Source organism: Eupeodes corollae, chromosome 2, assembly GCF_945859685.1.
Source record: "Eupeodes corollae chromosome 2, idEupCoro1.1, whole genome shotgun sequence".
In the NCBI taxonomy this organism is placed as follows: Eukaryota; Metazoa; Arthropoda; class Insecta; order Diptera; family Syrphidae; genus Eupeodes; species Eupeodes corollae.
Window position 1 is genome coordinate 27,113,287 of NC_079148.1, and position 26,924 is coordinate 27,140,210.

At 31.6% G+C, this 26,924-nt stretch overlaps 1 protein-coding gene across 8 annotated transcripts in view; it reads right to left on the bottom strand.

Moving 5' to 3' along the window:
• Nucleotides 1–26,924, bottom strand: part of LOC129947773 (eye-specific diacylglycerol kinase) — a 413,734-nt gene that overhangs the window by 326,837 nt on the left and 59,973 nt on the right. For 7 of the 8 annotated variants that reach the window (XR_008781760.1, XR_008781761.1, XM_056058464.1 and 4 more), the window contains exon 2: nt 1,634–2,241. The exons of the other annotated variant lie outside the window; for it this stretch is intronic. The gene's annotated coding sequence lies outside the window, so the exon portion shown is untranslated. The remainder of the gene's footprint in view (nt 1–1,633; nt 2,242–26,924) is intronic. 8 annotated transcript variants of the gene reach the window in all.

Below are 26,924 nucleotides of genomic sequence, written 5' to 3' on the forward strand. Positions count from 1 at the left end.
TCTACATAATCGACCAAGTGAGCAAACAATTAATGCGATTGTGACCAAGTTTCGCACTCAGTTTACTTTATTGGACATTAAACCAACCACACGAATGCGTTGGACGCAACGTTACGGTGAATGGCGATCGCTATCGTTCAATGCTAACAAACTTTTTGTTGCCAAAAATGGAAGAACTGAACTTGGTTTACATGTGGTTTCAACAAAATGGCGCTACATGCCACACAGCTCGCGATTCTATGGCCATTTTGAGGGAAAACTTCGGAGAACAATTCATCTCAAGGAATGGACCGGTAAGTTGGCCACCAAGATCATGCGATTTGACGCCTTTAGACTATTTTTTGTGGGTCTACGTCAAGTTTAAAGTCTACACAAATAAGCCAGCAACTATTCCAGCTTTGGAAGACAACACTTCCGAAGAAATTCGGGCTATTCCGGCCGAAATGCTCGAAAAAGTTACCCAAAATTGGACTTTCCGAATGGACCACCTAAGACGCAGCCGCGGTCAACATTTAAATGAAATTATCTTCAAAAAGTAAATGTCATGGACCAATCTAACGTTTCAAATAAATAATCGATGAGATTTTGCAAATTGTATGCATTTTTTTTTTAAAAAAAGTTCTCAAGCTCTTAAAAAATCACCGTTTATAACCAGGAAAAATTGTTTTCAAAATAATCAGTTTTATCGAGGTATCCATTCAAAAGCAAATTTTTTCCGAGTTCTTTGACGGAGGAGAAATTTCTATGGAGCTTGTTATTTCGATTGACAATCTTCCAATGAAATTTAACACCTGCAACAATGTACTCAAAAGGATTTTTTGACGGTTGTGTTTTAAATTTTGTCTGACAGCAGGTGTAAGAAACAAAGTCGATTATTCAAATTGAATAGTTAATTGGAAAGATTCGAATTTATTAACCCATAATTATTGAACGAAGTATTCCGAAGTGGATATGAATACCTCGAACTTTTTCTCCAGTCATATCTCGAATGGGCTGAATAGCTTAATACCATTTTTCTGCATATTATTCAATATTTGACAGTTTTCAAATACTTACATACATTTTAACACTATTTATCTTCTCGAAACAAATATTTTAAATCTTCTAAACTCAATAACGTACTTTTGAACTTCAAGTAAAAAGGTTTTTCCTCTTCAAATATGTTAGCCACTTTTTTCTGTGTTAAGGATCCTATTCAAAGTGTATTACTTCACCGAAAAACCCTTAACATTTCGAACAAAACTACAAGCATAAACAATTAAAACAGAAAATGGTAGATCAAGGAATTTCCTCACATATACAAAATACCTATTTTATATTTTTATATATTTTTCTAAAAATACCAAACAGAATGTTCGCCAATTAACCACTACAACATAATATTTCCCTCAGTTTTTTGAAACTTACGAGTATGTGTCTATAAAGGTTTATTTTAAAGTTAAAGCACATTCGTCGGGATGGAATTAAAAAAATAAAAAGTTGGGCAAACAAAGTTTAAGAGACTGAAAAAAAGTTCCTCTCTCTTTGAAAAAAAAAGGAAAACTTTTTTAAACAAAAATGAAAAAAAAAGTTAAATCAAAATTCAAAAAACATACATGATGAATGTTGTATAGGAGAAGACAGAGTTACATACCTTTAGCAAGGTTTTTCCATTTGGCATCCTAGGAAAGGCATCTATTTTTTTGTTTTTGCCGCCTATACCGTTATTACAAATTAGCAACGAAACCACACTACCACCTTCACACCTTCTTTCTGATGTTGTATCCTCTTTAAATATTGTTCTTTTTTTTTTTGAAGTCCTGGCTGTGGTCCTGAGTCCTGGACCGGGACCAAATAAATGAAAAATTAGTATTTTTAGCAGGTAGCCTCAACAAACAGCTCCTCTGACATAAAGACGCAGTACATATAAATCGCGGTATAATGAAATATTCAACTCAGAGGATGATGTTGGTGATGAAAATGATGATGATGCTGCTGATTATAAGCCTGGTGTTCGAGAACCGGGAGTGAAATGGAAACTTTATTTTCACAGGGATCTTGAATATTTTTTTAGGGGAAGGTAACCTTAACTTGGTATTTGTGGTGGTGTTTTTTTTACTTTGTTGTTGTTGTATATTTTTATTTCGTATTTTCAATTTTTGTTGTTTGGAGAATTTTTTCGTTGGTAGATTTTTTAATTTTTTTTTTGTTGAAAAGTAATTTAGTTTAATATTTTGTATATTATTTTTTTTCTTATCCAATCTAAAAGAGAAAGAATTGAAATTTTACTGAAAAATAAGAATATTATTCTAATAACCGCATGCAGAACAGAAATAAACAAAACAAAATAAGTTATTTCTTGAGAAGAAGCTGACTGTTTTTGAAATATTGGTCTAGGATGGTTTTGCATCTCAAAACTTTTTTCAAGATACTTTTTTGTTTTTTGTTATTGTTATTTTATTTTGTTCGCTAACAAATCTAATCTTTTGTAAGACAACACTGCTACCGTTACCACCGCTTCCATGACGCACAGAAGAACAAACAATTTAAATTGTTGATTATATTCTTCTTGATGCATAAATGTTTATATGATGTAAAAGTTAAAATATGTACATAACTTAGAATTAATAAAACAAGGATATTCAATTGGAGATTTTTGTGGTTTTGTTATTTTTTTTCAAACGGGGGATGTAAATTATTTTGGACGCTAGATGAATTTTAAACCAAAAAAGGTGGATTGAAATAGAATATTGTCCAAGAAAATAAAAAAAGCAAAATATACAGACCAAATTGGAAGTCGAATTTTTGTATTTTAAATGAAAGTGTGTAGGATGAGGTCTGATACCTTTTTGACAAGAGAAATTTCTAAAGGTGATTTTAAACTCATTATAAATGAGCTTTCTATGGGGATTTAATATTTTACGTTGTAATTTAATTATATTTCATCAAATATGGTGATGGATCTGTCTGGATTTTTCCATAATTTTTACAATTGAAACCATACCAAATGGGGTGTTTGTTTTAATGTATCCATACACAATTGAGGATTTGGATGTAGTAGAAATTCTCATTTTTAACTAAATAAATAATACTTTAATGTGTATAATTTTTAAGTTTAACCTATGAGTCTAGGTTAAGTTAAGAGTTAGGAAAAATTAACGAATACAAATGGCAATAGCAGTGTTTTCTGACAAAATATTTGGATTGATACTTTCCATCGATGCCGCTTAAACCTTTAACCACATGTTTTTCTTCGTCATACACCAAATCGTAATATAAAACTTAGCTAAAAATATGCGACATTAAAGATTAAAGTATATTTTGCTCGATTTGTTCAACTTTTAGTGGCCCCACCTCACACAAGACACATAGCGAACATGTGGGAAATTTTAAGACTTATCTGATTTTATCGTGTTAGCTGAAAAGTTCTTCAACATTTCTCAAGGTTTTTGAATAACGTTTACAGCCACACTGGGCCAACTTACTGTCTTTAACGAAACTTATTCTCAAACCACCACCATGTTTTTTTTGACTTACTTTATAGAGAAGTCGCTTTTCAAACTTGCATGCCACCATCTGATATCATTTGTTGTATTAATTTGAAAGGTTTAAGACCTCTTAGTCCTATGGATTAATTTCTTGTTTTTGAACCTTAATTTGCGCCAAGTATATATATTGAAAGTGGCATGAGTCACTTTTGTTTTAAGTCGAGATATTTAAGATATTTGTTCTACCGTTAATTACCAATACTTCTCTCGAAGAAATCTCAATAGTTCTCAACTTATTGAGTGCAAATGTTTTAAAAATGAAAAGAAACCGTTCAATTGTATTTAGTGTTGCCATTAACTCGATTTTTTTTGAAAAAGTGACTTATGCCACATTCAAAATAAACGGCTCATATATAGTTGGTAAAAATTAAAAAAAAATTTAATTTGCAAATCAGATCAGTAAAATCAGCCCAAATGGCTTCGAAATTAAAATTTAAATGGTCTTGGATTTTAAGAACGAAATAGTTTGTTCAGCATAACCAGTTTATCTAGTTGTCAAAAATGTTAACACTGGTGGCTAAATTAAATTAAAATTTCGATGTTTTTTTTTTTGGAAGTCTCGAACTTTCGTTTTAACTCAGTTCAATTGATAGCTGTCAAATTATCAAAACATTTAACAATGAAAATCGGTATATTCCATTATTTCCAAGTTTCAACAAACATAATTAAAAACTTCTTTTAAAATCAAGATGTTCTCAAAATGTTAACCCTACTTTTAATTAAAATAAGCTCAATTCTTAACCTTTTCTTTGTCTAAAAAGAGTAGGTACAAAATGTTTCCAATATAAGAATCGATTGAAAAAGACATTATTTAGAAACTGGATAACGATGGGTATCAGTAGGCAGCAGTTAACAAAGTTTTAAGTATTCTAGTTTTCTTAATTATATTTTTAAGTTATAAGCCTTTCCAGATATGTTCAGGTTGGAGCAGTGTGTAATACGCCGATTTAAATAACATACTAGCAACATTTAAGAGCGAATTTACAATCATTCGTTTTAATGAAGAAAGATCAAAAGTTAAAAAAGAGGCTGGGATGCGACCCACACTGATAACTTCCCATCCCGTCTGTCGATTTGTCTTACTTAAAAGTTTGTCTAAATATATGTATTTTTACCAAATTTGCGCACTATTTTTTGTAGATTTTATTTTTTATGAAAAAAACGGACTGTTGTATTTTTATATAAAAATTACTGAATATTGAAAACAATATTTTCTCTGAAACAAAATAAGTTTGAAGCCAATATTTTTAATTTTTGAAAAGCTATTTGAGCCGAAAGTAAATTTTTACCAAGTTTTAGTAGGTATTGTGTTTTTTAGAGTTTTATTTTTTGTAAAAAACTGTCAACTCCAATTTTTTAAAAAATTTACCAAATGTTGAAAACAATATTTCTTATAAGATAAAATTAGTTTGAAGCCAATATTTAAAATTTTTGAAGAGATATTTGAGTCGAGAATCAATTTTTACCAACTTTTATACATTTTTTTTCAGGTTTTTATTTTTTGTAAAAAAACCGCCAATTCGATTTTTCTCAAAATTTGTCCTAATGTTGAAAACAATATTTCTTATAAGAAAAAATTAGGTAGAACCTATTATATCAAAGTTTTTAAAAGATATTTTAGTCGAACTTTTGTTAATTTTTTTTTCGGTTTTTAATTTTTTGTACAAAACTGTCAAATCGATTTTTTTCAAATTTTAACTGAATGTTGACAACAAAATGTTTTGTGAGATAAAAGTAAATTAAAGCCAATATCTCAAAGTTTTGAAAAGATATTTGAGTCGAAAATCAATTTTTACCAACTTTTATACATTTTTTTTTTTAGGTTTTTATTTTTTGTAAGAAAAACTGTCAATTAGATTTTTCTCAAAATTTTATCAGATGTCAAAAACATTATTCTTCGTTGCACAAAATTGTTTTAGAGATGAAATCATATTTCAGTCGTTAAATTTTGGAGGTGACAATTTTTTTTTTCAGTTTTATTGATTTATAAACAAAACCGTTATATTGATTTTTTTCAAAAAATATACCTGTTTTGTGTCACGTTACAATATTTTATATAAAATTTAATTCAAGTCTCTAGCGTTTTTGGTTCGTAAAATATTTAAGGTTAACCAAAATTGTCACCTTTTTTTCAAACTGCTATGGTAAAAAAACCACCCACGCAATTTTCTTGAGAGCCCTTTCTGCATCTTTCTGCCTTATTATCTGTATAACAGAATTTATTTGAAGTCGATATCTCTTCTGGTTCTTGAGCTATGGACGACGAAAAAAACGTCGCGAACGTACGGACGTACGGACATACAAACGTACATACACACGCACGCACAGACATCTTTCTAAAAATCTTTTATTTTGACTCTAGGGACCTTGAAACGTCGAGAAATGTCAAAATTTTCAATTTGACAAATCGGACCCATTACAATAACTTCCTTAAGTTAATAAAAAGTTTTGATTTAATGGACTTAAAACCATGCATATGTTAACACAACTTAGACAACTGTGACAAACTTCTTCTTTTATTATATTCAGTTTATTAAAAATAAATTGATATCTTCAAAAAAGAGAGCTAAATAGAGATATTTGCTTTAAATCTTATAGTTCAATGACTATGATTTCTGTTAACTGAGATTACTAATAAAAACTTTTACATTTATTGCAAGGCATAGAGATGATCTTTAACGCGAGAAGTGCCTTAGCGTAAATTTTTTCAACGTGGCCCATTATGGTACACAATTGTCAGGATGAAAATGAAAGAGTAATTTCAAATTTCAATTCTTCATCTGTATCAATCGCAGGGAGGCACTTGAAAGCAATGGGTTTCCTAAAGCCTACCAAAAATTTCTTCCAAAAATCTAAAATTTAACAAAGCCATATTACACTTACATGAGTGAAATGGTTCAAATTTTTTTACCTTGAATAGTTTTTGAATGGCAGCTGTCTAGATCACCTTTACATTGGGAACACAAGAAATGGGCGTGGATATCGGTTCTATTTCGGAAGAATATGCAGTGCAAAAAATAACAGCCGAAACAAACAGGCATAGTTAAGTCATTCGACGTCCTCCCAAAAGGGACGAAAAGACTGGAGACAAGCAAAAACCTCTTAGCAGACATTTTTCGAGCGAAGAAAAGTTTATTGGCATAGTAGATTAACAATTTTTTATGGTAAATATATTTTTATTAACCAAACATCGATAGTTTAAACTTTAAACACATTTTTCTCGTAAAGAGATAATAATTACGACATTTTGTTATTTGTTGATATATTTCTAAAAGATCTTAAATCATTGTATATGGAAATATTTTCAACTGTAATAACCTTTCTTTTTTGTCAGGGAACAAAAGGAGACCCTCTAAACTCTACCAACTATAGAGGATTAAGTCTTGTTAACATTGCTGTAATATGTGAACGTCCAACGTCAATAATCTGATTGGCCCTTATCAGTGCGCTTTTAGACCAGAAAAGTCCAAAGTCGATCAAATATTCAGATCCTTTAAAAAAAAACTCAAAAACATCAGATGTGAACCAACTATCGATTTCAAGACGGCATATTACAGCATTTATGGGGACAAAAAAAATAGAGCAGTGCTCCTTCGTCAGCACTAAATGCACTACCTTTCAAAAGTCTGTCCAATAACTGGTGATGTGATGATGGTGATGACTTTGACATAATCGGAAAAACTCAGTGTGATGTCAATGGGGTTTTAGAGTGTATTGAGGCAGAGGCAGCAAAAATGGGTTAAGCGGTTTATGACGACAAAACAAAGTACAAGCTGTCATTAAAAAAGGATCTATATCACCGAATGAGGACGCCTCGGTCAAAAAGTCACGATAGAAAGATGTAACTTTGAGGTATTAACACAGAAAACAACACCAGCACTGAGATAAAACGAAGAACCATTCTTGCTTACCGCTGTTTTTTTTGGGCTAAGAAAGCAATAAAGTAGTTAAATCTTTTCTCGCGCACCCAAGGTGTCGCTACATAAGAATCTTTTCATTCTTATGCGACTTTACGGTGCAGAAGCATGAACTATAACAAAAGCGGAAGTAAGCACCTTGGATCGTTTCGGGGGAAAAGTTCGTTGGTAGATCTACGGTCCCGTATGCATAGAAGATTAGTGGAGGAGAAGATGGAACGACGTACTCTACGGGCTCTACAGCGTCTTAAACTGAGCCAGAAGAATTAGGATAAAAATCCAACATCTGAAATAACTGGGTTAAGTAGAGAGCATTTGAACCCAAGCTCAAGTCCGAATGATGATTTAATGATGTTTTTTTCTAAATTACCTTGACAATTATTGACGTCATTACTTAAGTTTCCGTCACGTTAAGCAACTTGAAAGCACTCGTCTCTTCAGCCGGTATTCGTTTTAGATAAAACATCCGTTTCATGTCGCTTTCATTACCTACATATATACCCAATGACCCGGCGCGATTTTTACATTCACACATTCCCCCAAATTACACACCGCTAAACCGGATACTTCGTCAGAATCACTGCTCATTCAAAATATACAAAAATCTACCTCAAAAGAACTCACACACCATTTTTTTTTTTTATCAAAAATATTTATTTACATAAAATACAATCGTGTGTGATGCATGTCCGACGGTAATTATCTTTTCAACAACGTGCTGACTGCTGATGCTTCTGATGTTCAAATAAACCGAATTGAAAAATTACTCAAATTTTATTTTTATTTAAATTTTTAAAATCATGTACATACATTTTCATTAAACACCGCTAACAGGTCTGGTTGGGTGTATGCCAATCGGTTTTTTGAATTGAACGCGCTTAATTTTTAAATAATAAATAAAATCAAAACACGAAAAAAAAGAACTATCATCAAATAATATTTAAAGTGAAATAAATTTTGTTCATTGCAAATGAAAAACAAAATATAAAAAGTCACTGTGTAAACGTTAAGTAAAAGTTTGTTTGTTGTCAGTTCAATGCACAAACTCATCGATTTCGTTTCGCTGCATGGAAATGAGGAAAATGAGAAACGATATTTGAATTTTACGGCAGTAGTTTTTGAATATATGTGAACGTTTCCACCTCAATAAATATTTTTGCTTAAATTAGCTAGGTAAATCAAAGTTGTTTAGAATTGAGCTGACTGGAATTGAAAGGCAAGTGCTATAGTTAATCCAATAATCTGGGAGGTTGTGTTGTGTATGAGAAGATTAGAAATTTTAGTATTTCCCGGGAAATAATCATGGATGACGGAAGGTGAAAGTGATTTCAAACATTTTGAAAGTGCTTTTTGTAAAAAGTTATGTGGGAAGAAACTTTTTTTCGCATTCAAGATCTTAAGATATTGTTACTCTTTTTTTTAAGTCCCTTATATTTTGTTGTAAATTAAATTGGGTTGCGCAACAGTCCGTTGGGAACTAGAGCCTAGTGACTTACAACTCTCAACCATTCCTGTGTGCGAGTACTGTTGTCAGGGAAGCACTTTTCATTCTCCAAGAATTACTCTTGGAGAATTTGTCAATTCCTCGCAAGAGGCAGTACCCGTAAAAACTATAGGTGGCATATATATTTTATTGTATTGAATATAAATTTTTATCAAGGACATATGTATGCCAAAACTGTGATCTCACCATACACATAATTTTGTAGCTTTTTAATCTTTCTAATTATACAACACCACTTCTCAAACTATAAAAATGATCAAAAGATTATTTTGACAGTCGAATGAAACGCTTTGCAATGAAATTGGTCTAAGAACTTACTCTTGAGAGTACGTAGTTTTTGGTTTCTGTTTGCTTACACTTCTTGCCTCACTTGCATTGAGTAAACAAAATCAAAGAGTGTTTGCAGGGAAAGTGAACAAGAAAACATAAGAAAATAAAAATACGAACGTGAACACAATTTTGTTGAAAGGGTTGTGCGAAAAGTAGGGAGGTGTTAAGGATTGTTTGAAAAAAATAAAGTTGCCACTTTTTTTTTAGTTTTAAGGTCAAGGTTTTCAGAAATTTTAAAAACGAAGGTCTATAGTAAAATGTATTGTTTTGTTGGGTTCAAGATAAAATAGCAGCTGCTTCAGAGTTTGTTGGTTTTGTCCAAATGAAAGAAAGAGTAAGTTCTTAAAAAGTTGTTCTTCTTCAAAAAAAAATAAATAGTTTTCAAAAACGACGCGTTGTTTTTACAAATTGAACTTCCATTATTAGTGGTTATTAACAATATGCATTTAGAGAAAGGGCCATCTAATGGAGTCTTTTAAAATCATAAGTTACTTTTACGCTGACAGCAGTTTCCCGATCGAAATTTTGATAGATTGTCAGTGTCATACTTCCGTGCTCCGCAGAACGAAATGAGGCTTGGCAATTGAGCAACGTTGGGAAAAAGTTCGTAACTCTTATTCGGTATACACTTTTGGAACTCGTAGTAGTCCCACAGTCGTATGATGAGTACGGACAAACATTTTGATATTGACAATTTGTTGCGGATTGTGTAGTAGTGGCATCCATTGTTCTCCGAAAATTTGGTAACCGTGACAGATCTATGTTATCTGATTTTTTTTAAACCGAAATTGGACATGGATTTGGTCTTCTTCTGGTTTATGCAGGATGCAGTGCTATTACGAAAAGCCGTCTAAGTTATGTCAATTGGAAGTCTTAAAGCTGCAATTAGATTTTTTTGGTGGAGAACCGTGAAAGACCTTTGTTTTGTCAACAATCAGGACACAAATCAAACACTATTTAACAAGTTCTTGAAAATATGGAGTGATAGAATGGGGTACTGTGAAGATAGTCAAGGCAGCTTCAAGATATGTTGACTTGCTTGTCAAATAAGAAAATGTATTTAAATCCTAGGCAAATAATTGAGCAAAAATGTTACCATATTAAAAACATTATTTAAGTTTTGGACTGAGTTACAAACAATTAAAATCACTATTCGCTTTATTCTTTGGAACTTAATTCTGCTTTCTTACTTTGTGACTTTCGGTCTAATCGAGTTTATTGGCAAAACTTAAGATTAATAGGCTTAAAAAAAAAAATTTAAAACCGCTAAATAACATGTTTTTGCCACAAACTTACATCGTAATCTCAAGTTTTCCCATACATTATTGGAGAGCCACTACTTTTCGTAGGCCACAAGTTTAAAACATGTCGAAAACTGGATAAAATAAAAAGACGAACTTAGCAAACAAACCTTTCGAAACACCCAGCGCTCAATTTAATAAAGCAAAACAGCTGATAGCTCTTTTCAAAAGAAATATTTGACTTTTAAATTACTGAATTTGTTACATATATCAACACCAATAACTCAAAAACACTTAGGGAAACCTAGATTTTTCGAAGCTACATTTTTCTTAATACTTAATATTTATTGCATCTATTCGAAATTTGACAGTCGGTGTTGCCAAAAATTGAAATGTCAAACAAAAACGTGTAAATGTGTAGTGTGAAGGATTGGAGAGTTTTTTTTAAAAAGTTTTCGTCAAAAACACGGTTTTGAGTTTGGTTTTCAAATATCAACAGAAAATCCTTGAAATTCGGTGAGTAAACAAACAGGTCTTATATTTTATTTCGTCTTAGAAGAGATTTGAAAATCTGCATTCTGTAAGAAATGAAAATCCAGTGTTTCACAGTGAAATTTTGTTCAGTAATGAAGCTCATTTCTGGTTTAATGGATACGTTAATAAAGTTGACCTAATGAGGAACGCTAAAGTACCAAAAGCTACCATTACATTCATTAAAAACAACTTTATGGTTCATGAACTGGTGGAAGCATGTATTGTATACATATTTTTTAGGAAAATCAAAAAGTAACCGTTAGTGGTAAGGAAATATAAGATATCACACTTTTCGACCATTTCTCTAGGAATATGTAAAGTCTCCAGGTTTTCAGAAATAAGCCAGCTATAATTGACGATTTGGAAGTGGAGAACATTTACATAATATAAGTTTAAAAAAGTAAATGTCATGAGTTGTTCGTATTATTAATAAAAATTGTAAGTTCACTTTCTGTAATGTATGTGTTTTAGCTTACAAAACAGAGGGTTCTTCAACAGGCACGCTAAAAAAGAACAACGACATAGACAGCAAACGACGCCAAATTTCTTGCCGCTCTTTTGACATTTCTTTTCAGTAAGGTTTGCCATTTTATGATGGAAAGGTAAATGAGCCAACAAGGAGTCGAAATTATAAAAATATACTCCCGAAATTCGGAGTCAATGGCCTCAATGTTAAATGTGCTAGGTCTAATTTATGGTCGTCAAAATCGTCTTAGCAGCAATTGATCGCCTATTGGACAAATTTGAATCCACAGGTACAGGACAAAGAAGTGCCCGTAGTGTTGAGAATATTGCTGCCGCTGAGGCATTAGTTGCAGAAAGCCCAAATGTGTCTGTCACACGTCGTTCTCAAGCGTTGGACATCTCTGTGACGTCGTTGTGGGGAAATTTGTGAAAAGATCTTGGCCATGATTAAATTGATGCAAGAACTGAAACCGCTTGACCACCAGAAGCGTCGTATGTTCGTGAATTGAACTTGAATTGAATTGAACAACTTGAAAATGGTTCGGATTTTCATCGAAAAATCATCTTCAGCGATGAGTCTCATTTTTGGCTGAATGGCTTCGTTAATAAACAAAATATGCGGTATTGCTCAGGCAGCAATTCTTACGTACTCTATGAGTCATCATTGTAATCCGAAACAATTACGGTTTGGTGTGGTTTATGGGCCAGCGGCGTCATAAAAAAAATTTTGGCTCAATTGGATATGGACTTGCGGCGCGGCGCCACAAGCCAAACAACGGTTGTCACAATCAATGTATTGGAAACCAAGTTTGGAGAACGTGTTATCTCACGAAATGGCCCAGTCGCTTGGTCGCCTCGGTAGTGTGATTTGACGCCTTTAGACTATTTTCTGTTGGGCTACGTCAAGCCTATGGTCTATGCCAATAAGCCAGCGACGAATGATGAACTTCGTACGAATATCGAACGCGAAATTGTAGCAACATCGGCCGATTTATGTGCCCGTGTTGTATGGCCACCATGCAATATACATCGAGTTCCATACATAATGGCATCGAACGTACTTTCACAGGAATAAAGAATTGATAACCAAAAACCATTTTTGTTTTATTTATAAAAACTTTTTTAGCGCTCTTATTTTAAAACCCAATATACTAACGCTCGTGTTATTGAGTTTTTTTAAAACTAGCTTCGCAGCAAAACTGGTTTCAAAAGGGTTTCGAGTTTATTTATTTTCATGAAATTTGATTAGAATTGCAATAAAATTTCAATTATTTTAGCAAAATTTAAAATCGATTGATCTTTAAATCAAATTTATGGAAAAAAGAAAAAGTTAAAATCCTTTTAAAACTAGTTCCGCCCATTAAACAAGTTTTAAAGAAACTCAATAACATGGACGTAGAGATATCATAACCAGCGAAATATTTCTTTCGTAAATGAAACATCAACCAACTGTCCATTTTGTTTTTTGTTTCATAAACAAATGCCAAAATGAAGTGAAGTCTTTCTCGACGTCTAATATTTAGATTTGTAAGAAGTTAACAATTCAACATGACATTTCAGACGAGTTTTATCAAGTTTTTCGTTTCTACAAATTTCAAATCCATTTTCTCCATATTTTTGTTTGTTTTCAAAATACTCGTCCTTCATTAATATATTTCTTCAATTGGCAACCATATTTTGTAACTATACTGAACACATCAGGATTTTCATTTGGTGTATATAGAGTTCCAAAATATGATGATGAAGATGATGGTTACTTTTCTACTACCAACCATTTGGTGATTTACGAGGTTGCCTCGAGATTATTAAGAAAGTTTCGAACCCTTTCTTTTTTTTGTGTGTGTAGATACCACTTATCCTTATTTTAAAGAAGTTTGTCTTGAGCAACTTGTGCATCACAGAGCATCCACTCAACTCAAACTCAAAATGGATGCAGTGAGAAATGATTACAAAAAAAAATAAAACCAACAAACACAAAATAAGTACGAGTATACTAAACTTTACTTGTACATTGTAGATACTTTAATGTTTTTCTTAAGATATATGAAGGAAGAAAATAGAGACTATCCCTTAACTAATGAGAAGTTGTTTATTTAAGAAAAGCTTTTCATCTAAGAAAATGGGATGCAGTATTTCAAAATATACATTTATAAGAACAAGAAGACCAGAGTAATAGTGGTAAATGGTGATACTATGAATGGTTTATTGGATGGTGGGAAATTTAAGGGAGTTTTATTACTTGAGATAATTGGTTAGCTTAAGTTTTTATTGCTTTTACACTTCGATTTTAAATTTCAGTTCAGCAAAGATAGAAAATAAAAGGAGGGGAAAGTTGAGGGATCGGATTTCATAAGTTTCGTCGAGGGTGTATTTATTTTTCTAATCCTAGCGAGAGATTAAACTATATTTTTTTATATCAAATGAGCTGAAAGTTTATCAAACTCATAGTTGCAAATAATTTTTGTGGGTTTTTAATCCCATATAAACGCAGTTTTTTGGGTTAATAGTTCGGGTGGATGAAAATCATGATTTGCAATTCATCAGAAAATACATGGATTGAAAATTACGAGTCATAAATTTAATTAAAAAAGTCATATAAATCATTTTTGTGGAAAAGGTTGATGTTTTTATTATTTTAAGGGGTCATAAGTTTGCCATAAAACGGATTAATACATATATCGACCAAGATGGCAGTTATTGGGATCTTGAAAAAGATGCTATTATGTTCGAGAAAATAAAAGAGGTAAAACCTATAAAACAATTTTATTGCAATAATAATGTATTTTATTGCTTACCTTAAGGGTCATTTATGAATTCATAATATGAAGCGGAATAAAATGGCTGATTCCAGGAAGAGCGTTAACAAAACAAAACTTGACCTCCTGGAGGATTTTTTTTGTAAAGTCCTTTTTTATGAAAAGCAACCCACATCACGTATAAATCAAAAATACCATGTTTAACATGACTCAATTCTTAACAATAAAATCTCTCGAATATAAAAACATAAAACACCCACTTTATTATCATTGGCATCAAAGTAAAACACTTACTTTGATAGGCGATAAAAATGAAACGAACGAATCTTAAGTGTTAAAATAAAGTAACAGAACTTTACTGATTATATGGCTTAATAAGCCAGGACGACGACTACCACCCAGCGACGATCTGTTGTCAGCTATAATAACTTCTTCTCATATACAAATCTATATAAGTATATATGTACATTATGTAGGTAGTTAAGTATATGAAAAGAATTTACTTTTATTCTCGATATAATGTCAAACATCTGTGAATCATTATTTTTATATTTATGTACGTATATATATATTTTTGTTATGCTTAATCAAATACATATGGAAAATTGTTATAGGCCAAAAATATGTCATTTATATTTGTGGCCATAAATGAAAAAAACTAAACTTAACACAAACAAATTTTTATTTTCACAAAATTATGGATTTAGTTTTTAATGAAATCAGCAGTAAAGTTATGTGGCATTAAAAAGTTTTTGACCATTTATGGGAGTTTCCTTTTTTCAGATATGAAGAAATAAAAGAAACGAAATAATTTTATGAGTTTCAAACCGTAATGAAAGAGTCTATTGCTCATAGATGGGTTCATTGAACTTTTAAGAGGAAGATAGTTTTATATATTGAAGAACAACGACCTTAACTAAGAATGTCAAAAGCTTGGAAACATGTTAAATTGTTGTTAAAATCAGAGTAAAAAACAGGACTCTTTTTTAACTAAATTTGTGATTCAATGATTTATTGTATATATTTTATTTTAAACAAAAGGTAATTTATGTGATAAAGTAAAAACAAAGGGCTCTTGAGTTTAGAAACATGTTAATGTTAAGGTAATGATGCTCTGCTAAAGAAAGATCCTTCAGATTCAACCTCTTAACATTTATATTCTGAGCTCGAAAATTTGGAAATATATCACCAGAAATATTATATGGAAAAAACACCGGACATTTTCTTTTGATTCGAGTAATTTTTAAAAACAAAAATCCGAAAATGTTGGAAATTGTAAGAAACAGAAATGGAAAAAAAAGTCAGAAAGCACAATGGAAATTAGCCTTGGTAATCAATTAATACAAAGGGTGTTCTATTTTAAGCATGTCATTTAAAAAAAAAATTAAACACTTTTAAATTGATGTCTCGCGCAGTGATGTATTTTGACATAAAACGTGGTAATGAATCAATTTTCTCAACTTTGCCTCCCAGGATTAAACTTATGTCCCAAAGAGGTAAATAACCAGGCTACTCTTTAGTGAAGTCTATCTATAAAAATTGGTCATCCAACTTTACTTAAAATTGGTTTTTGTGACAAATTGTGATATGACTATCAACAATTGAAGTATGTATAGTATTTTTAACAACAATTGATTTGTAAATGCAATTGAAAAATTTCAAGCATTAGTGTTTTTAAACATGTGCAAAACACGCCATAACATGTATGTAGAACAAACAGCATTTCAAAAGTTTGTCTTTGAAAGAAAAACTCTTCAAAAACGACCCTTGATAATTTGTTTTTAAATTATTTCAGATTACTCTAATTTCACCTTGTCTATGACTAAAATACAGCTCTATGAGTTGGTACGAGGAAGTTCACAAAGACTCTTTGACGAAAAACTTGAAGATTAGGATACAAAACTTTTGGATTTAGCAAAATGTCTCCAGAGAAAAAAGATAAACTCATCGAAATTATCAGGGCCTGCAAAACAAATTATAAACGAAGATGGCAACTCTGCAATAGAACAAAATCGCGTTTCTTTGTTAAGAATGAATAGAAGCTTTACGAAGAAATAATACTACATGCTGGCATACTTTTCGAAAGGTTTAAAGGTCACCCAATCAAAGAATTTGGGCAATCAAGTGATCGAACAACACGTCGAAAAACATCGGAACTTTGAAAGAGTGTGCATGTGGATGAACTGACATTCGCGGCAGAGATGTGTCAAAGAGCGGAGAGAAATATTAATTTAGCCAACGTGATTCAGGCTAAGGAGCAAAAGTCCTACTAGGGCTACCAAGTTCCGGAATGCGGCTGTGATTGGCAGTGAAACCCTAAAAACCTAGATACAGAAACGTGGAAACGCTTTGAGGGCTGTCAATTTATGCAAAGTGATTCATGAGGCCAACACTCAACTTGTAGCTTCCTTGTTCTAGGAATCTTAAGACAGCTGCAAATTTTAGTATGTTTGGGATGGACTGTTGTCTTTTCGTTGGTTTTAACTTGTCGTTGATATCTAAAAATACATTAAGGAAGGTTTCTTTCGAAAGTCTAAGGTTTTGAATGAATCTAAAAGCGAGCCAAATTAGATTTTGTAACGTAACTAAAAAAGATCTTTTATCTATATTACATATGTTCAGCCAAATCCATCGGATTTGAAGCATCACGTAGTTTTCTTTGAATCTTTGCTTGCTCCAAAGTATTTTCTTCCTCAATTTCATTTTTACCAAAAAATAGTTCAATAGTAGACATGCTTTTGGCTTTCGCGATCCGTAAAATATTTTATCAACAAAGAATTTTTGATTGACTGAAAATTTGATAATCAACAAACATTTTGACAACCATAATACCAAGACTGTTAATTTGAATCATTCACAATAGATCTAATTTTCTGAAGAAAGTTCACAGTTTATAAAAAATTTGTATTGCTGACAACGAAAATACCAATTCATCAATTTCATTGAAAAATGTCAACTAGCGTTTTGATAATTCACAAGAGTAATAGGGATGTATGTTTTTTTTTTGTAGTTTTGGGTTTCATAAAATTTCCGATTATTCTGCGGTATTTTGCGGTATTTTCCTTTTTTTCTTAATTTCTTAAAAACTACGATATGTATTTAGTTGAATGAAGTTGTTAATATTTAATTAAAATTTTTCAGGGCATTTAAAAATGATTTTAAAAAAATTCCCTGATATTGCAAAATTTTATACAAAATCAATGGCAAATGTTAGTTAGGAGAAAGTCTATAATTTAAGTAAGATGGCAATCCAAATTGAGCATGAATAAAATGACAGCTGTCAAAAAGACTAACTCCGACAAAAGAATTGGCAAATTGAATACGACACGTCTAAAAAAAGCACCTGTTAGTAGTTTTTTTTTGTATTTTCTTATTTTTTGTAAACTAAAAACATTTTAATGTTTTACTCGATTTCAAAAACTTCTTTCTTCGTACAGGTTATCATTGTTCTGATTTATTATTATTTAATCTTTAAATATTCCAGAATTGTTTAGTAGGTTTTTTTAAATTTATAAATACATCAAAGTATTTTTACTTTTTTTTAAAATTCTACAGCCAATGACTTTTTTAAAGGCTTTCCACTGCTTTAATGTCTGTAAAGTTAAATTTGGGTAGTCTTTATTCGTTTTTGAGATATGACCAACGAAAAAAAAGTACACAGACATCCCTTTAAAAACTATTGATTTCAATTTTACGAAACTAGAGAATTCGATATACGAATAATTTTAATTTTTTTGAATTTTAAAAATACTTGTTCTGTTTATTTTAAACCTTAAAATGCTATTTGTGTAGATATAATGTGCAGAAAAAGTTAAAATGAGACTCACATACTTTTAATTATAAAGTTTCTCTTGCCTAGGGTTAAAATATTTCCTTCGTTTTATCTTCTAATATATCATTTTTAACTTTTTTTAAATCGAATTATTTTGGTTACCCAACTTCATTCTTTAAATATATAATTTGTAAAAAAAAGATAGGTCTATTCCCACAAAACCAAAAAAACCCAATTCTAAAACAGCCCAAAATGTCATAAGGCTCTAAAATGTCATAAGGCCCAAAAAGTTAAAAAAAAAACCTTAATTGAAGGTCGTAACATTCAAATACTTTTTAAATAAAAAGGAATTCCAAATTGTTAATTATCATTTGCCCAAAAGAATTTTTAATTTTGAATTTGTGGTTTTTGACTTACGGCTTTGGATTTCTGACATTTATTGTGGCCGTTATGACCCAACTATATATAACCCCAATCATAAAACTTCATAAACCTTTAAGAGAGAAACGTCGTAAAAATATCACTACGAAAACCTTCCAAAGCCCAACTAAAATGGCATATCAGCCAAAACCAACTTTCAAGGCCGTAACTCCAAAATTTAGAAATATCATAACGCACAAATTATATGTTTGTAATTTTCAATGAATACAATTTTCAATATTAATTAAGATTGTAAAAACAAAATGTTAATAAAATTGTTTTGGGCTCAATGGCATTTTTAGTTTTGGGCGATATGGTGTAAGGCGAATAGATCTAAAGCCATAAAAAATACCTGACCAAAGATAAAATTTAAAGTTGTTTCTTTTAAATATATTTTTTAACTTAACTTATTTACAATTTTAAAATATTCAAATTCAAATAACTTCCAAAAGATAGTACAATTCAATATTATTAAAAAAGTGTGCCCTTTTTGTCAAAAAGTAATTAAATTCATTTACGTGACATCTATGTGGGTCTTCAATAAATTTTGGAGTTTTACAAGAAAAGTCCTGTTTCTGAAATCGGTGGTCACAATTCGACACCGAGATCTTTTGATTTAACAGCTTTGGCCGCGTGAAAGATAAGAGAGTATACTAATGCTCCACAATCGATTCAAGAGCTCCTAAAGTTATTGAGGTCATAAAGACGAAAACGTTTAATTTGTTTAAGGAAAATTTCAAGACAAAGACATGGTTCTGCAATATTAGCCGAGGGGTCCATCTGTCTGATACCTATAATGGAATACTTTCTTCTTAAAAATTGAAATAAACATCTACTAGATTTTTGCCATAATTTTTAAATATTAAAATAAAAACTCTTATCTTACTCAAAAACTCCTAATATTATGGGTTTTCAAGTTTTGAATTTCATGTAATCTTTTTTTAAAAATATATACTCTAGGATACCCTGTTTATAGCTTGATGATCATATATATGTATACATAGTTTTACGCATGGTTCATATATGTAGATATGTTTATACTGATTTATAGTCTTTGTTAAGAACCCCAAAAATCGCATACTAGATAACGAAGGTTCTCTTTATATGGTCCATCGTAAAGACTTAAACCGAGTTAGGAAATAAAAAATAAAAGGTCATGAATATAATTCTCTGGTTGTTTGCTTTTAATATACTCCCACAAGAACTTGTCAATTTTTAATAAATGTCCCCCATTAAAAAAAAAAAAAAATTACACTCCCTTAAAAAGCTTGAAAAGGCGGCCTATTTGTATACATGTAGAATATCAAAACAAGGACCCAACTCAAGATAAAGGATCACGGAAAAATAAAATAAAAATTAAATAAATGTAAATCTTCCGCTTATCGAACTTAAACCCTTTTCTCAACAAAAAATAAAAATAAAATAAATAGGTACACGAAAATATTTGTAAAATATAAAATACACACCCAACACCCAATTTATTAGTTAAATATTCATTTTTCAAAAAATAGAAAAAAAAAACAACTCAAAACCACAACTTTTTTATTTATTAAAATTTGCTGTCGATAAAAGTGAATATATATGCATTTTGTTTACAAAATTTCAATCCTTCTAAATGCATCATGTTCTATAAAGTTTATAAAGGCTTCTATAGAGTTAACTGCAGTATTTTATAACATTCTTTATGGATCAACTCGTTGTAGGTCAGGATTTATAGCACCGCGATGGTGATTAATAGTGGAAATTTAATTTCAAACGTACTTTGTTTTTATTTTTATTTGTGGTTTAGTTTCAGGGGATTTGTTTGTTTTTTTTAGGTTAGTTCTTTTACATGTGTTCAATGATTTCTACTAACCAGTAAATTATTATTTATTTGTTTTTACTTTAATCTTGTGTTATTTTATCCAAAGGGAAAAATATTAAATATTAATACTTTTTAGCTCAATATCCAAAATTTATTTTAAATTCCATAATCTCTTTGAAAATAAACAAATTTATCGAGCAAGGTTTTTAGCTTCGAGTTTTAGCTTCGAAACCAAATGATATAGTTTTTCAAAACCGGATAAGAATTCAAGGAATATTTAAAACTGTAATAATCACTGTACCTCATCAACTTCCTAATTTTTATTGTCATTATTTTTCATTCAGCCATTAATTTATAACGATGATAAAGATATAAATTTTATTCAATACAAAATTCTTCCTTTACTTGACAGACTTTTACGGTTGTAACACCCCCATAAAAGTTACAGCTCTGTCCAATTTGTAGGCGACCAAGCGAACGCACGGTTGAGGAAATGACTTTGCAAAACATTATCATCATTTTTAAGTGTTTTCTCTCAATTTTTTTATTTTCTAATGTAGCCTTAAATGTGTACCTCCATTAATCTTAGAGATCTTATACTTTTAAAAACTCAAGTTATAAGGAACTTTAACGATTGCCTTAGGAGATTCTTATATAAAAATAAAATAACATGTAATAGAGTTCTCTCACCTAGGTACTTAGGGTTTAATAGCTTTTGGCAAAGGACCAAACAGGGAAGTTAGATTTTTATTTTTCTTCTACTGAGCACTTTGAAATAAGGGATTGTTACACTTACAATAGTATAAGTAGAACATGTTTTGGCACCACATACAGTGGTGGTTATATTTTTAGTATTTTTTTCGTATTTTGAAATTTTAAATCATTTATAGTTTTTTTTTTGTTTTACCTGTGATGGCTGGTTTAAAACTCAAGAGACCATAAAACAAGGGTTCTACGTTTTGTTGCTTGCTAGTGCCACTTTTGGTGTAATGAAACCAGATTGTTTTATGTGAACTTAAGTCAAAGTTGTTTCACATCTTGTTATTAAGAAAGTAAGGAGGACATAATTTTGTTAAGAAATTGTATGTTTTAGCAGCTGTCAAAAATACTTAAACTTCTTCTCATCCTTTTTTACTGCGTTTTTGTCACATTATTACTATTTTTCTGTCGAATATTACACATCCTTTAGAAATCCGTGTTAACAATAGGTTTTGAGGCCTATTTTTAACTTCCCATAGGAAGTTATTGTAATCGGTCCGATTTGTAGAATTGAAAATTTTGACATCTCTCGACGTTTTAAGGTTCTTAGTCGAAATAACAGATTTTTAGAGAGATGTCTGTTCGTCCGTACGTTCGCGACATTATTTTCACCATTCATAGTTTAAAAACCAGAGATATCGACTTCAAATCCATTTTTTTATATAGATAATAATGCAGAAAGAGGCAGCAAGGACTTTTACAAAATTGAGTGGCTGGGTTTTTTTACCATAGCAATTTAAAAAAAAGCAATTTAACCCGAAATATCTTACGAACCAATAACGCTAGAGACTTGCTGTCGTCGTACCAAACTAGTAAATTTTTGGGAAAAAAATCTAATCACGGATGGATTTCATTATATACTTTTTTTAACAAAACACGAAAACCTAAAAACTTTCAAGCAAGACAAAGCAAACGTGCAAGATGTGCAAATGCACAGGGCGCAAAATTATGGGGGCGCATTACCAGGAGCAAGAAAATGTAATCTGATCTTGCGCAACGAAATATGAACTACAATGGAATGTGACTGATTTGATTGACAGGTGATTTTAGACAAGCTTGAATTACATAATAATGGTTCGAATATGAAAGGAAAAGAAGCGGGGGTTCAGAATCGAATACGAACCCTGGAACCAAGCGCATTTTTCCATGTTGCTCACATTCTTTAAATTTAGTGCTGCTCGTTCATTATATGCACTTAATTTTTCAATACAATTCAATGTTTGTATATTTTTTTTCAAGCTCCACAACTAGGTAGGATATTTATAAGAAAAAAAATCCAAGTCTTACTTTGAAACCCCTTTCTGAGACTAGATGGGAGAGCAGGTTAGAAGCATTGAGGCCTTTAAAAACAAATTTAGAAGAAACACATGAAGCCCTTATAGAAATAGGAAATCTAGAGGCAAAAAATATTGCAGAATCGCTGCCTTCAAATTTGGTTTGACGTTTTAGAAAATATAAATTAAAATTAGCAAATATTTGCAAAGTCCGTCCGTTAATCTGTTAACTTGCATGAAAGTTTTAGAAAATACAAAAAACAGTTTAATTTGAATGCTTTACAATGAAAGGTTTAATGGGAAGGTTTGTTCAATTAACCGAGCGTATTGCTAGTTCCCTAGAAATACTAAATACGTATGTTTCCTGAAGCTTCATCATCGCGATTTCAACGGAGAAAAAGAGTTTATGCTGATGAATGTCCTGAATCTATATTAGACCCGAAACAAAGATTTAAAGTCGATTTTTTTTCCAAAATATTTAATCAAGCCATACAATCAATTACAGAAAGGTTTAAACAGCTTGATAAATTTAACATAAATTTTTCATTTTTGAGTAACATAAGCGAATGTTTGAAAAATAAAATTGTACGTGTTTCATGCCTTAATTTTCAGAATCTTATAACATTAGGTAGTTTTAAAGATTTAGATGGAGAAGAATTTTTTTCAACAGTTTACCGTAATATCCCCGCTTGCCACACCACAAAGCTGAAGCTTAGATGTGTTAAATTTTATTTTTAGTTCAAACCTTGAAGAATTTGCTGCGAATTTAGTAATTGCTCTACAAATCCTTAACACAATCCCGGTCCCGGTAGCTACAATAGAACATAGTTTTTTCTAAACTTAAAATTATTTAAAATTATCTAAGGACAAACATGACTCAAGAGAGGCTCATCTATAATGTCCATTGAAAAGGAGTTATTAAATTCTTTAGACTTTGATGATCTCATTTCTGAATTTGCAAAATGTAAGGCCAGAAACGTAAGTTTCCAAGTTTAAAAGTTTTCCCTCTGCTCATTTCATCGCTGCTTTTAAGTTTATGATTTAAAGTTACTTGGGATACCTCAATAACAAAAAACTCACTGAAAGTATACCTTCTGGGAAAAGTGGGAAAGGCTTATGCTTGTGTATGTATCAAATATGTAAAAAGGGGCGCTTCCTACTAATCTTGCACAGGGCGCAAGATTGCCTGGGGCCGGCTCTGGTTATCAGAGTGGGTCGCATCCCAGATTATTTTCTACGGGTACTGCCTCTTGCAAGGAATTGATCCATCAAGAGTAATTCATTCTTGTCATGAAAAGAGCTATCTTAAATTTGCCGTTCGGATTCGGATTAGAAGGCTCAAACTAATTGAAATTCTACAACAAGGATCTGTATTTGATCTTCCTCGAACTCGAAGACCTCGCACTGCCCGAACAGAAGCGGCAGTGCAACGCATTTTTGCAAGAACTGTGGATAGTCTATTAACATAGACAAAAAGGAGGTCCGGTCAACTCAGGGCACTGGGAAGAGTAATAAAACCGATTTGAAGCTGTTTCCATACAAACTCCAATGTGGAAAAGTGTTAAAGCAATAAGACTCTCAAAAAAGTGTTGTTTACGAAATTCGTTTGAAATTTATAAAAATTCAGGACTTAATTGGTGTCAACGCTCTTTGAAAGATTGTTCTTCAATAAAGCAACACTTAAAAGTGTCATGGGAAACGTGTTGTTTACGAAACAAATCTAAAAAAGTTATTTAATTATATTAATTATCCATTCCTGACAACAGTACTCGCACACAGGAATGGATCCCAACGGACTGTTGCGCCACCGAATTTATTATTTTATAAATAAGGAAGTCACTCTTGACCCACCCTGTCTTGTGAATATACAATTTTAAATGTAAGAAGCTATGTTTATCTAATACTGTTTATAATACTTTTGGTCTAATTAGGAGAAATTCGTTGTCGAATTCCAATTAAGTTGCTAATCCGGCGCTATTTGAAATTCATCCTTTGGAATTTCAAACAATCAGATAAATCACATAACACACACACACAGACCATCAGATGTAACTTGCAATTATAAACAAATACATAAGTTAAACATGTGTATATATTGTATCTATAAAGTCAGTTGTAATCAGTGCAAGTGCGTGCTTCTGAAAGTCGGTCGAACGGAATCTTAAAACTTTAATTAGAAACCATCATCCTTGTCGTTGTCGTTGTCGTTGTTGTCGTCGTCATCATCATCGCCATCTTCATCGTCAAGTTACTCAAACAAAACCGATCTATGAGTTTGTTTATTGGTGTGTGTCGAAGTCTTGTACTATTCTCTATGGAGAAGTCTAAAATACCTTACATAAGTATCCTTTTCATCACATAGTCCTGCGGTATTTTATATTAGTGTGAAGATGTTTTTTAGCCATATGAATACCCCACGCTATGGACTTTATAAAATACACGCGGACTACTGAGTCCCCGACAGGGATGGAATGGCTTATGGTAGGTCTGTCTATAGGGACACCACACGATTATTTCATACCTCCTCTTCTCAAATCATCATGGACCAAGGAATTTTGTATATATGTATATTGTATATTATGTATGTATGTAATCTCATATCCGTCAGTATAATTAGTTTGAGGGTACTTCTTTCGTCCTGGTATAGATAGGTACCTACCTACTACAGCTTCCTGCATTGCACACAACTATTATACCGTACTGTACCGTCCTGAATACCGTACCAAGGAGGTGTTCATGTACTCTTGGTATGGTCTATACCTAACCTAAGCTAAGTGCTTTGGATTTATTTGCACTCGACACTCAATTGTTGTCATCGTCATTGGTCTCGCTCTCGGTTTAGTTGTGTAGTAGACGTTTAAAAATAGATTCCCATTCATTCGAGAGAATCTATAGGACGTTGTTCAGGGCAGGATGGGGGTGGTTATGGGGATTGGGCCGGTCTCAGAGGACACACGCTTCTTCAGTCTAAAAATAGTCAATTTCCTGACATCCTTTTCGTTCTTTTTATCTATTTATTTTATTATCATGCTGCTTCTCTGCATGCACTCATTTTGTTCTATTTGCTTCGATCTTCGTCCTTTTTCTTCTTCAATTTTCTGTTATTTTTCTTTTGATGTCTAAAGTCCTTTTCATATATTTGTTCGTCCTGTGCCTGCACTTTAAATCGAAATTTTTCACATACTCAGCAGCAAACAGAGGGGGGAGAAGAGCGAGAATAAGATAGAGAATGCGGAACCACTTATTCTCAATATTCACATAAGAGGACTGCAGCTGTTTTGAAGTACCAACCAACTTACTACTACTTTAAAAATCTGGTTTACCAGTCAATTATACTTAGAAGAAGTGTAACGTGTAAGTATTATTGGAATTGTCCTATCTGCCCGACTTTCTTGTTATTTGTCACTCACTTATTTTTTTTTTATTTTTTAAGAATAGAGAGCAAGTATAAGAAATCTCAAATCTTTCTCAAGGAGTTAAGAAGCGCTGTAAAGGAAGTAACTAATAAATGAGGTTGTGATAAGAAGGAAGGATTGAAGTATCTTCCTGAATGAAAATTTATGTGAGATTTTATAAAATGGAAACTTTCTGTGTAGGTGTGTTAAGAGTTGAAACTTGATGGAAGCAGAAAATAAATTTCACAGACGTTCGGAGTAACCTTTAGCTTGGAGGTCTTAGCTCGAAACCGACAGTTTTGCGGTTACAATGTTATTTTTTGTAGTGTCAGATTTTTAATTTATCTCAAAACGTCCTTATGACAAACTATATTCAGGTGTAGGATCTTTCAGTCTTTTCTTTAACTCCCACTTGCAATGACAAAAGAATGATTAAAAACTACTTAAATCTAGTTATCCAATAAGAGGTTTCATTTTGATGTTTATAAAACCGTGTACGACTTTAAGAAAATTAAATTTTTGTTTATTCCATTTTAAAGGGTAAAGTGTGACATTTTCAATGGAAAACAATATTAGCACAATTACCTCTACGTCTACATTTGCATCACCATATCTTTCTCATGAAATTTTACATGACATACCTTTACAAATCGCGTCTTTAAGGTTCTAAAATGAATGTGGAGCTTCGGCGTACACCACTTTTCAAGTGGTTTCTAATACAAAAAAGAGTCTAAATATGTTAAACCACAAGACTTTGGTGGCAAATTGTAATCAACTCTTCGAGAAATAACTTAGTCATGGAACTTTTTGTGCAAAAAAAAATGCGAACTGTGACTGAAAAAGTTGTCACCATTTTTGTAATGAAATTTTAATTTCATTGCTGTTTTGAAGTCACCTTTAAAAGTGACAATTTAGGTTAAGAATTTCAGCTATTCAAAATGTATTAAAAAACCGAAGCACGAGATAATGAAATATGTTGCCTCTTTCCTTAAACAACTTTTGATATGAAGGAGGAGGTCAAGAGCATCATATTTTCAATAAATCTAAGACAGCACCTCTTCAACAATTATTGGAGGCTTTTGCAATTTTTCAATGTACCATAAAGGTTTAAAAACCGAAACTAAAGTATAGTCTTCTGACCTACTTTAAAGGTCAAAAACTACAATTTTCTTTAGAATATTATCATGACTAATGACCGAAGTACTTTTGACTCTAAAATTTTTAAA